General features: G+C 37.6%; 1 protein-coding gene across 6 annotated transcripts in view; it reads right to left on the reverse strand.

The window, feature by feature from the left end:
- Positions 1–12,847, reverse strand: part of GABA-B-R2 (gamma-aminobutyric acid type B receptor subunit 2) — a 591,629-nt gene extending 578,782 nt beyond the window's left edge. For 4 of the 6 annotated variants that reach the window (XR_011334566.1, XM_069838231.1, XM_069838230.1 and 1 more), the window contains exon 1: positions 12,758–12,847. The gene's annotated coding sequence lies outside the window, so the exon portion shown is untranslated. Of the gene's footprint in view, positions 1–11,051; positions 11,224–12,387; positions 12,710–12,757 lie in introns of those variants that run through there. The other 2 variants (XM_069838228.1, XM_069838229.1) reach the window with 2 other exon arrangements.
- Between the last annotated feature and the right edge of the window lie 202 nt (positions 12,848–13,049).

Below are 13,049 nucleotides of genomic sequence, written 5' to 3' on the forward strand. Positions count from 1 at the left end.
TAAAATATATTTTTCAGATCAAACTATTAAATCTACACTACTTAACGTGCCTCCATTTCATTATTATATTTTTACTAATATGTCTTAAAAATTTCACTCATATCTTTGATAGTTCCTGATAAAATGGAGCATTTGCATAAAAAATAACATAATATCAAAATTATTTTAAAATTTTGAAATATTCTAGAGCTTATATTCATTGATAAATCTGCGTCAGTTTGCTGAGAAAACTTCTACCTTTATCCTTCAAAAACTTCAGGATGATCTCTTCAATAGTTCCCGAGATAAAGGGATAACTTACTTACTGGCTTTTAAGGAACCCGGAGGTTCATTGCCGCTATCACATAAGCCCGCCATTGGTCCCTATACTGAGAAAGATTAATCCAGTCTCTACCATAATATCCCACATTCCTCAAATCCATTTTAAAATTATCTTTCCATCTACGTCTCGGCCTCTCCAAAGGTCTTTTTCCTCCGGCCTCCCAACTAACACTATATATGCATTTCTGGATTCGCCCATACGTGCTACATGCCCTGCCCATCTCTAAGGTCTGGATTTAATGTTCCTAATTATGTCAGGTGAAGAATACAATGCGTGCAGTTCTGTGTTGTGTAACTTTCACCATTCTCCTGTAACTTCATCCCTCCTGGCACCAAATATTTTCCTAAGCACCTTATTCTCAAACACATTTAACCTATGTTCCAACTTTCAGATTTTTTGACAGCAGACTGGAAGATAAAAGCTTCTCATCCGAATAATAAGAGGCATTTCCTATATTTATTCTGTGCTTAATTTCCTCCCGAGTGTCATTTACATTTGTTACTGTTGCTCCAAGATATTTGAATTTTTCCACCTCTTCGAAGGATAAATCTCCAATTTTTATATTTCCATTTCGTACAATATTCTGGTCACGAGACATAATCATATACTTTACCTTTTCGGGATTTACTTCTAAACCTATCGCTTTACTTGCTTCAAGTAAAATTTCCGTTTTTTCCCTAATCATTTGTGGATTTTCTCCTAACATATTCACGTCATCCGCATAGACAAAAAGCTGATGTAACCCTTTCAATACCAAACCCTCTCTGTTATCCTGAACTTTCCTAATGGCATATCCTGGAGCGAAATTAAAAAGTAAAGGTGATAGTGCATCTCCTTGTTTTAGCCCACAGTGAATTGGAAACGCATCTGACAGGAACTGACCTATACGGACTCTGCTGTACGTTTCACTTAGACACATTTTAATTAATCGAATTAATTTCTTGGGAATACAAAATTCAGTAAGAATATCATATAAACTTCTCCCTTAACCGAGTCATATACATTTTTTAAATTTATGAATAACTGATGCATTGTACCCTCATACTCCCATTTTTCTCCATTATTTGTCGAACACAAAATATCTGTTGATAGTTGATCTATTACGTCTAAAACCTCACTGATGATCCCCAATAATTTCATCTACATATGGAGTTCATCTTCTGAAAAGAATATTGGACAAAATTTTTTACGACGTCAACAAAAGTGATATTCCTCGAAAGTTACTACAGTTAGTCTTGTCCCCCTTCTTAAAGATATGTACGATTATGTACACCTTCCATTGTTATGGTACAATTTCCTTTTCCCAAATAGTAAGTACAAGCTTATAAATTTTGTTAGATAATGCGCTTCCACCCTATTGTATTAATTCTGCTGGAATTTGATCGATACCTGAAGACTCATGATTTTTCAGATTTTCTATCGCAATTTCGACTTCAGACAGTGTGAGATAAAAAGATGAAGGGTCATTAAATAAGAAAAATTAATAATGGCACATTGGCGGTATAGGGTATTTAAATCTCCCATTAATTTACTAGTTTCTTCACTTCAAGTGATGTGTCCAAGCTCCGTCCGTGTTAATGGGGGAGACGGGTGAAGTGTTGCTCACTTTCAGCCAAAAATTGCTTTTTATTTATTTTTTGTCCTTTTTTTTGTGAAATATGAATCAGCAATCCTTCAGTTAAACATAAAAATTACGCCATATTTAAATGGCAGCCAATTTTACAAGTTGCTTTCTAACACATTTTAGCACATTTCATCATGTTCAAAGTTTAAATGCTCTTACCATTCTGATGCTAGAAGCATGAAATTTCTACCGCATGTTTTATGTACTGTGTTTAACGAAATACAATATAATTTTTAGTAAAATAAATAATTTCGAAATTAAAACTAAACTTATTAATGAACACTAAATAATTAAATTTTGAACTTGTATATTTAAAAATCTCTCCCATTTATAGACGTAAATTAAAATTTCTGAATGCTTAGTTCTTATACAGTGTGATTCACGAGGATTTACCGTCCTTTACGGAGCTTATTTCTGAACATATTTTGAGCCAAAAATGTCATATAAACATACTGTAATTCCTATTCTCAATATTTTCAGAGTCACACTAATTTAAAGTTGTTTGTAAAATACGACTTTTATTTAGTTTGAAGGTAAAAGAATAATACAAACAGAGAATGAACCATTCAGAAGTATCACTTCTTTAACTGGCAAACATTATGAAGCTAAAAATGTGCTGTGAGGTCCTTAGTTGCTTCGTACATACATCTTTTTCTATTTTTAACTAGAAAATTACATTGTTATTACGCACTTATCACAACAATTATTACAAATCACACCACTTCCACCGACTTAATTATTTGCAGTTCAATTTTGCATCCTAATTTACAGTCTTGGAGAGTTTACAACACATTTAAAAAAATGTCGCCGTCCGCTTAAGTACATTTGGTCGTACGCTTGTGAACGGCACTCGTCGCTCTACGTAACTGCATACGGCTATCTTTGATTTCCGTAGCGCTCGCGCTGGCTGCTGACTGCAAGCTGACCAAGATCACGCGTTCACAGCAATGCGTTCCAATAACGAAACGTAACTCTGTAAATATTGAGAATAGGATCAATGTTTATATGACATGTTTTGCTCAAAATGTCTTCGGAAATAAGCTCCGTGAAAGACGGTAAATCCTCGTGAATCACCCTGTATATCAGAAATACCGTACAAAAGTCAAGTATGAAACTTAGATTTTGATAAAAAAAATATGGTCTGTGTTTTTTTTTAATTTCAGCATTTCAAAAACCATTCATTTGAGCATGTTGAACTTATAAGCATGAATACCCATTATAAGGGAACGAATTTTACAAAATATGAAGTCGCTACCTTAAGATTTGTATAGAATGTAAAATTCACCCATCACCCTCTTAAAACATGTGCATTTAAATAATTGAATGGAGTTTAATAGAACTCAATGCATGGAAAAACCTTCAATGCGCAAGAATTCTGGCATCTCACTGGAGATATTTGATAGTTGAACGGAAAAGTTAACTTGTTTTAATCACAGATAAAGACTACATATTCCATTCCCGTAATGTCCCCATTACGGTTAATAATTTTTTTATAAAACATCTCTCAAGTCCACAAATTTTAGAGCCAAAATCTAATGCTATGTCCAGGAACTACTTTGCAAATACCGGTAAAATATAAACTGTAACTAGTTTGCGTTTCAGTAATGAATAATTTAATTGAGAGTGCAATGCAAACGACATTTCAACGTATTTTATTTTCTGCTCAATAAAAGAGTTACTCTATTAGTGCCTGAAGGAACAGCTAAATATTAATTAAAACAGCGCTACTAAAAAGTTATTTCTACGAACTGTGTGCACTAAAAAAAATAAAAAAGTTCTTTCCTGAAACAAAAGCCGGCAAGCCCCAGTGGACACGACAGAAAATCTGCATCACATTCTCAATAATGTGTCAACCTACGCGCCGAATGAAACCAAACATGTTATTGAGGGATATTTTTTCAATCCCATATTTCTAACCCTGCCAACTCGGCGAGCATTTGAAGTTCTGAGGGCGATTCAATTATCAAACACATTTTTTGTACGAGCCACGCTGTTCAATTAGGACTACGATCATACAAGACCTAATAAGTATGTAACTGACGTGTACTAAATGGCTATTAATTAACGATCCTTTGAAACGAGTCGGCTGTTCAGAGTCACCGAGACGATAACAAAAATGCTAGAGTGAGTCTAAGTACTGAGAAGAATCTACCCCGTTGCGAATTCCAATTCTCCTTTTGAGAAGTCTCCCCTACAATCGATCAAGAAAAATGACGATGGCTATATATTCTTTAAGTACTCATAACACTTAAGGAAGACAAGGCATGTAGATACCGACTGGAATGTACTTTTGACAAATGTGAAACCTGTTGATATATAAATTTGTAAGTTATTTCCAAGATATTAAAATGTTTTTCAAGTATTAAAAGTGGCGTTGAAAGTTAAAGAAAGTATTTTCCGTTTTCCGTCCATTTTGAGTTTCTTCACTTCTGCACAAAAGCAATTATCCCTCGTGGTAGAAATTACCTTCCTTCCTGTTTTCCTGTTCAATTACTTTCTTCGAAAATAAGCCTGTCTTCGAAGCATCTCATAAAGAGCATCAAGCTCGGAACTATTTGTCGAATGTAACCATGAATGGTGCGCATTAAGGTACTGTCGGACCTTAACCTACAGAAGCATAATATCGTGTATGACTTCGAAGAGCCAGATTGCCGAAACGATATCAATGTCCTGATGTTCCTGCTAGAGTTGATTTTGGTTTTTCTAAATATTGTTGTAGTCGAAGAGAGGAACGAAGAACATGAATTTTCCCTTCCGATGATGCATTTTAAATTTTTCTTTCTTTATGATTACTCACAATGCCGTTATTTAAATTATCGCTTGGATTAGTCTTCAAACTCATGAACCGTTGTCAGAGCATCCGAGAGAAGTATTTCCTTTCACCACATTATGGCTTAGGAGATCAGAAGATATTACTTTACTTTGGACTTTTGGGTTCAAGGGGTCCGTTGCGCACAGACTTAGAAATAAGTTAGATTTTCAATAATGGTCATCACGCTGATTCTGCAATTAATATACATGGAGCATGATTACTTTGTTGACCATCATGGGTAACTTAAACCCGGTGACTGTGAGACAAGACCGGCATACAGATTTTTTTGTTGTTCAAATTTAGCACAGCGATTCAACTATTGTGAAACAGTGCTGAATTTTCCAAACACATTGTTTAATCTTCAATTAATTTGATGTAGTTACAAATTCCATAACAGCTCGTTCTTTATCTTCACTTCGATATCAGCCATTTTGAGACTACTGTGCTACCATCTGTTCAATAATATGTAGCGAAGAAAAGATCAGTAATATTTGATCAATTTCAAAAGTCTCAATTTTTTAACACCAGAAGATAAAATGAAGGGAGAAAGAATATTTGCCATCTGCAGGATATTTTCGTACTATACAGAATGTTAAAAAGTATCCAATATTTTAGGATGTGTTAGTATGGATCGAAACAAGAAAAAAATTCTAATAAACATGGGTCCTACAACACATACTTTCTGAGATCTGTACACTTTTTCATAAGGGGTGCTCAATGTGACGTCCATTCATGGCAGTGCATTCCTCTGCCCTTCGGCGTAAGGAATCACGCACTCTTTGAAACTGACCTGGTTGTTCTTGATAACCAAAAGTCTAGAGGATTTAGATTTGAGGAAGGAGCAGGCCAAGGTGTGGGACCTCTCCAATCAATCCAGCGGTCCTGAAATGTCAGCGTCAGGTGTTCACGCTCATTGCGGAAAAAATGTGCTGGTATGTCATCATGCATGAACCACATCTGTAGTCTTTGCTAACATGGTACATAATCCAGCAAGGTAGGCAATACGTTAATAAGAAAGTCCTGATAACGAGCCCCAGTTAACCTCTGTGGTAGCACGTATGGACCTTAATCTATCACCAAGAAGGCCTGCCCATACGTTGATTGAGAATCGGTGCTGATGCCTTATTTCTTCAACTGCATGGGAAGTTTCATCAGCCCACGCATGCTGATTACGAAAATTCACAACACCTTCTCTGCTGAACCCTGCCCATATCCGCAACCAAACTTTTATTTTCAGTATTTCTTGCGACGTATCAATATTCCATGCTAGAGGTGTCAACTACGATATGATTATCTGGTAGCCTGCTGTATTGTAGGGCAGAAAAATGCATTACCATAAACGGACGTCACACTGAGCATCTATGAACAAGCGTTCAGATCTCAGAAGGTATGTGTTGTAGGGCCCATAATTATCAGATATATTTTCTTGTTTTGATGCATATTACAACCTCCTAAAATATTGGATTTTTTTAACGTACTGTATATACAACAGAAATTTAGTACCATTAAATAACACGACGAATCTATGAGAATATCAACAACTTGATGGCTCAGAACGTGTGTGTTCTGTGAAAAGTAAGCATTAACCTTATGTTCTTTAGGACAGCTGAAATCGCCATGCTATTTTAAACTTAGGATGCAAAAGTTTACCTAACTTCCAGAAACGGCGGCTGTCTCAAAGACAATTTGCATTGCGAATGAGTAAAGAACTTGCCCAATTGATCATTCATGGCACGGTATACTCTCTACACTTCAATCATATTATTTGCTTGATTAGAGGTGTGTTAGGCTAACCTAATTGTAACTCAATCGCAGCTTATTTAAATTCTAACAATGAAAACTGGTTCAAAGAGAAAACAAATTCGGCCTGCAGCATGCTTCCCATTGGGCATATGAATGAACACGAAACAAGAATTGCTCGTCGTACACTTCTACTTATTCCTTTCAAAGTTACCATTTTACACAGAGTTCGTTGTGTTCCCACGCCGATACGATTTTATCCTATTGGTACTTTGCGGTTACACTGTAAAATATCAAAGAGTTTCGATCGAAGCTCACGGGAGACTAGCACCGCGCGATTTGAGTGCACATAACTCGTACTGTCGGACGAAGCTGCTCTGAACGGTCGTTCTGATTGAAGCAGACTGTGTTTTGATCCTTCGTCGTGAAGAAAATATAATTCACTGGCCGCATTTGGGGTTAAGACTTAAGCACTGAAATATTTTATGATTTCATGCAGCGTAACGTTTAGCGTCTTGTAAATGTCAGTTAATAAATCCACTTCAAACTGAACGATGTAAAAAAAATATGAATCTGTGTCCTTTGAATGTAATTACTAGAGCCCGGATGTTAGACAAAATGTCTTTTCTAAACCGAGTGTATGTATGAGATACCTATTACAGATAAACACGTTTACACACATTTGACGACGATAGGCCCAATTTTTATTTTGCCTTTTCTGCCTATTTTAGCTCCCGTTGCCTATTTAAAGTTAAATGCCTTTTAGCCACCGGCGTGGCTCAATCGGTTAAGGCGCTTGCCTGCCGGTCTAAAGTTACGCTTGGGCGCGGGTTCGATCCCCGCTTGGGCTGATTACCTGGTTGGGTTTTTTCAGAGGTTTTCCCCAACCGTAAGGTGAATGCCAGGTAATCTATGGCGAATCCTCGGCCTTATCTCGCAAAATACCATCTCACTATCACCAATCTCATCGACGCTAAATAACTTCGTAGCTGATACAGCGTCGTTAAATAACTAACTAAAAAATAAATGTCTCTTTTACCCTTTTTACGTCATTATTGTACATTTTCTATATTTTCATGCATTTAAAATAAACCGCACATAAATTATATCAAAAAACAAAAAAAGAACGGTTGTACAAAGTAAAAATCTATATTCACCTAACACAAATATTGCTGAGAATCTTATTCTTCAGTAATACACAAGTTTCCAAGAAGTCGTAAACTTTTCTTCCCTACCGATTCCATCTTTTATGTCCCTTAACAAAGATGTTTGAACAGTATACTCTCACTGCTCAGGTCACTTCAGGATTTTCCAGCGAAAGAAAGGGGATGAGGGAAGTATTAAAAGCAAGTCTCCAGGTCCCCTTACTGTTGTCGCTTGCACGCACAAGTCACGCGTACTTTGAAGTCTCTAATCCCTTCTCACACTCCTATTTTTGAGACAATATACAGTCGGTTTTTCCCGATCTCTGACAGAAAGTAGACACAGTCCTTCTGAAATAAGTTGTTTTAAGTTTGCTCCAATCACTTTAGTAGAAGTAGAAAGATATTTTTCCTCCATGAAAAACGTTCTCTCTGACAGGCGGCTCATTATGACACTTGACAACTTATAAAGCATTTTGTTGTGACATGTAACCAAGGAAAGTGAGCATCGTATGGGATAGTTTATTAAGTATTTGTCTATTTTTTGTCCGTTTCCATGAATAAAAAATGCCTATTTCACTGCCTATTTTTACTGTTATAGTGTCTATATGACTCCCTATTGTAACCAAAATAAATGCCTAAACATCCGGGCTCTAGTAATAACTGTCTTCTAATCACTTCAGTCAGGGTTGTCGATCTCTGACAACTTAATCTGAAAAAGAAATTATTTTTATTAAGGCGAATTGTTGGACAAAATTTTAAATCCAGCCTTATTCTGGGATGGGAAGCGTGACTGAGTTCATTCTTCTAATTAACATAATAATGAAACAGAGTTTATGTTCGTGAGACTAATTTACTTCAGCATTTTGTTCAAAATTGCAATCAATCGGAATCCAGATATTCCAGATATATAGCAAATGTTTTAGCAGTTTCTGTAAGAACGTAACTATGACTGTTAAAGCTTTTGATTCAAATAAATTACTAATCGGTAATTCTAGGACTTTGATTTTATTTGTGTAAGGAAAGACTTTCGAAAAAAATACTTATACGTACACTTCTGTAAGAATAAATAGACCCACGCATTACATTATTCTCTTGCTTCTCTCAAATTACTCGTAGAGAAACAGTCACGCTGGAATACCAACAACACCAGAAATTAATTGCGCTTGCAACAGGGTGTGAGGAAGAGAACAAGTGTAATGCGCTGTGTTCATGCAAGGGAGGAAGGAAACGGTTGTAAGGTGCTAGAGGTTTTTGAAAAAAAAAAAGTAGCTGAATCTGACAGAAATATGGGTTTTCACTCAACGAATTTGTAAGCTCTGCATCGCGTCCCATGTGAAAGTGCAAACTGAAATTATGCTCAAAATCGAACCCAAAATACATTTGCATAAATTAAAAGAAATAAAAACCGTCTAACAATATTGTATAGACTGTGCTTCCAAGAATAATTACAACAGTAAGTAAAGTAAGGCGCTATAGCCCATGAAGAGCCAAGACCGACCAAACGGCTTCTGGCCTCACGTCCACATTCCGAAGCAGAGGTAGACGATCATCCAACCAGAATGGAGGTATCGTGTGGTTAGCACGATGTTCTCCCCAGTCATTATAGCTTGTTTGCGAAACCGGATTTTCGTTACTTATCGTAGCTCCCCAAATGCATCACGATGCTGGGTGGGCACCGGTCCCATACACTGGCCGAAATTTCACGAGAAAAATTTCTTCCCTCTTGAGGACTCGAACCAGCGCGCATTCCGTAACGCGAGTCCTGGGCAGGATGCCTTACAATTACAATATAGCTGTAAATAAGCAGAGAAGCAGGAATTTGGTTATTATGGAGTTCTCATGAGCACCAATTTTATGGAAGAAAATAAAAAATATATATTTAAGTAGGTTATTTTACGACGCTGTATCAATATCTTAGGTTATTTAGCGCCTGAATGATGTGAAGGTGATAATACCGGTGAAATGAGTGCGGGGTCCAGCGCCGATAGTTACTTAGCATGTGCTCATATTGGGTTGAGGGAAAACCCCGGAGAAAACCTCAATCAGGTAACTTGCTCCGATCGGGATTCGAACCCGGGCCACCTGGTTTCGCGGCCAGACAAGCTAACCGTTACTCCACAGGTGTTGAAAACATGTTTCCTTACAAAATATTGGTTGGACGAAGGCTTTCAGGATAAAAATTGTAGCTTCCATGTGAACCAGAAAGTCCATCAAATCAAAATTTGCAGAAGCAAAAAGTTTGGAGTTTTGTCAGAAGTTATTTGGAAAATACTGCATGTTTTCTTAGTTGTCTAGAAAGTTAGTTAAAGTTACATTTTTAATCAGTGCTATATTCGAATTACGAGTGAAAATATCGAGGGCCTCCGATCGGAGTCTGAAGGGACTAGGGGTGAGACAGGAGCTACAAGAGGATAAAAACAAATAATGAAAGTTATAGGAGGCATTTCATGCTCAATGTCTTCGGTATCAGAATAAAATACACAAAGATTTGCTAAAAATATTTGCAAGCGGGTAGGGGAGTCCCTTGTAAGCGACGGACACCATGCTGGCAACAGTTATTGGATTCACCCACCATCGCGTAATCGATTTTAGTAGGAAATTAAGATTTCGTTTTCACTTATATACAATACGGTAATCAACATTTGAGCGTATATAGTAGTATTTGTTATGTGTAACAGAGAGTTGCTGAAAATGTGTGCCAAATGTTACTTTCAAATAAACCTTGAAACTTTTGTCTCAACACTAAATCTTCCTCGACTATTATGGCATCTGTATCCAAACATACGCCTATTTGATTTGCAAATTATCACCGGTATAGCTAAGGCGATAAACGCGTTCTAATCCAAAACTGACCTCGGACATGAGTTCGATTCCCGCTTGTGCGGATTACCTGTTTTGGTCTCTTCACAAGTTTCCGTTAACTGTAAGGCAAATATCAAATAATCTTCCGCCCCATCTCGCGAAATAATATCTCGCTTTCACAAATCCCATCGACGCTAAATAACTACTACTTATTAAATAGCAGACTCAGAAAATAAATTGATATAGCTAATGTAAATTTCTTGTCAAAATTTCTAGGTAGTTCTGGAATAGAGCACACGGAATAACACTCCCGAGATAACAGTTCTTCTCTTTTCAACTTTTTGCTACATATAATAACACAGACACTAACCGAGTGAAAGGTTCATACGTATACTTCTTAAAAATTGTCATCGTGATTACGGGAATTATGTGAAATACTTATGTTTTCTGCATCAGAGAACCGAAAGCGTGTAGCCAAAATATTTAAATCAACATCACGTTTCGCATGGATAGTAGGTCTCGTAAAAATGACCGTGTATGTTTTGGAGCTATGTGATTTCATTAAAACGTGGCAAGTTCCAAGAACGGTATAAATTTCTAGCTTACGTTCAGTCGTAACACCTGAGGAGTTCTCTTGTCCGTAAGAAATCCGTGCCGATGCCCGTCTCTTGCAGGACCAGACGCAGGGTCTGCGGTGAACAAAGTTACTTCGGGGCAGGTTCCCTCCAAGTATCTATTGTGGGGACTATTTAACACTTGTTATCGTCACATAGTTTTCTCTGAATAGCCTCTTCAGATCGAGTTGAAGCTCACGATAGAAATTATGTTGCGGTACTTCATTTAATTGATACGATTTTTGTTCCAAAAACGTTTCCTACTCAAAGGATATTCCAGCCGACAGACAGACGGACAAAGAGGACATGCATTTCCTTTATGAAAGACAGATTTTCGTCACTCTCGTGTTCGCAGATACTTAGAGACCGGAACAACATGAAGAAAATTTTAGCTAAATATAAAATTTATTTTGGCAAAATATGAAATACATATTTCAATGCTAAAATATCATTCCTAAACAATTTGGAGGAGGTTTGCATCATCATTTGCAAAATAAGTATTTAGAGATTAATAGTTTAATCTATAATAAATGATCTACCAAATAAAATACAACAAGACAGCAAGAACTAGATAAATTAATTAATTTTATTAATTTGGATGCTTAATGACGCTGTATCAACTACTAGATAAATAGTTCTAACACTGGCTGGACTCAACACTGGTTACAATACAACATAAATAGAGTAACTACTTTCCTATATTTTACGGCAAAAGATTATACCACAATGTCAGTTAATATTGTTTTATACGATGAAAATATTATGAAATTGTAAAAAGATAAAAAATTAAGTAGACAGTAAAACTTGTGTGTGAAACCCGCTCAAATTATTTACACGTATAAAAGTAGGCAAGGCAACATTGAAGACTTTAACTGGGTTTGAAAGAATGAGCAAAGGTGTAATAGGAACCACTTATTTTATATTGACTTCTCGGATTTACTGAAGATACGAGTACAACTGTAAAGGGGAATTTGGACACTTCACTTGCTTCTGGAAATCCCGGAATGTTGATGGAATGACCGGCTTGGGTTTCTCAAGTGTTTTATGATATCTGGAAAGTCCGATTTAGTAGTGGTTATAGAAAGATTAACGGAGGGAAAAATCGCCAAATTATGTAAAAACTGTAAAGATTTTTTATGAAATATCACAATTTTACCAAACTATTGTGGGTTATGAAATTTTTGGGGCTTTAAATGAATTTTACAAAAAGTGAATCGTGAATATCTTTCTTCCTAAACCGCTAGCAGGAATGGTTTAGATTAGAATATGAAATTTCATATTTTGCCTTTATCTAGTAATGAGAAGATAGAAATGCACACCACACCTACATGATAGGATACAGTGTCCTGTACACAACACGATCAATTCAACGTCGCATCCTGCAACACGTGATCAGAGGCTGAGGCAGAGAATTTTGGGAGCAGAACAGAGCAGAACAGAACACAGCACACACACTGGCACTCGGCGGGCGGGCGACGCGGCATTGCAACTCTCTGGCGGCGCTCCGTATCGATTCGGTCGGACGGGCCTCGGACACAGAGCTCATTATCCGAGGCAGGCGCGCGGGCGACTGCGGCCACGGGCTACAGCCTCAATATCCGTGGTTTTCGTCAGTCACCCGTCGTCTGCACGACAGCACACACTCAGGCCCATGCAAGCAGCACACACAGGGGGCAGGCAGAGAGCTGCAATACCAACCTTGAGCATGGTCCACAGAGCGAAGAACCCGGCACAAACGAACACAACAACGGGTGGGAGAGGGCGACGCGAGCTCGCGGGAGGCTGCTCAGACACTGAGAGGCCTCGACTGGCCCGGCCAAGGGCTGCGTGCGCACGGGGCAATCAATAGGGAGCCCCGTGCACACTGGCCCGCCCCAGCCGCGACGGCGCGACCTGGTTCACACGAGTCCGGCCCACACTACTTCGAAACAAGCCCGGTTCACACTAGAGCAGTGTCGTACAAGGAGGTTTTTACAATTTACATTATCGG

This window comes from Periplaneta americana, chromosome 10, assembly GCF_040183065.1.
Source record: "Periplaneta americana isolate PAMFEO1 chromosome 10, P.americana_PAMFEO1_priV1, whole genome shotgun sequence".
Lineage (NCBI taxonomy): Eukaryota > Metazoa > Arthropoda > Insecta > Blattodea > Blattidae > Periplaneta > Periplaneta americana.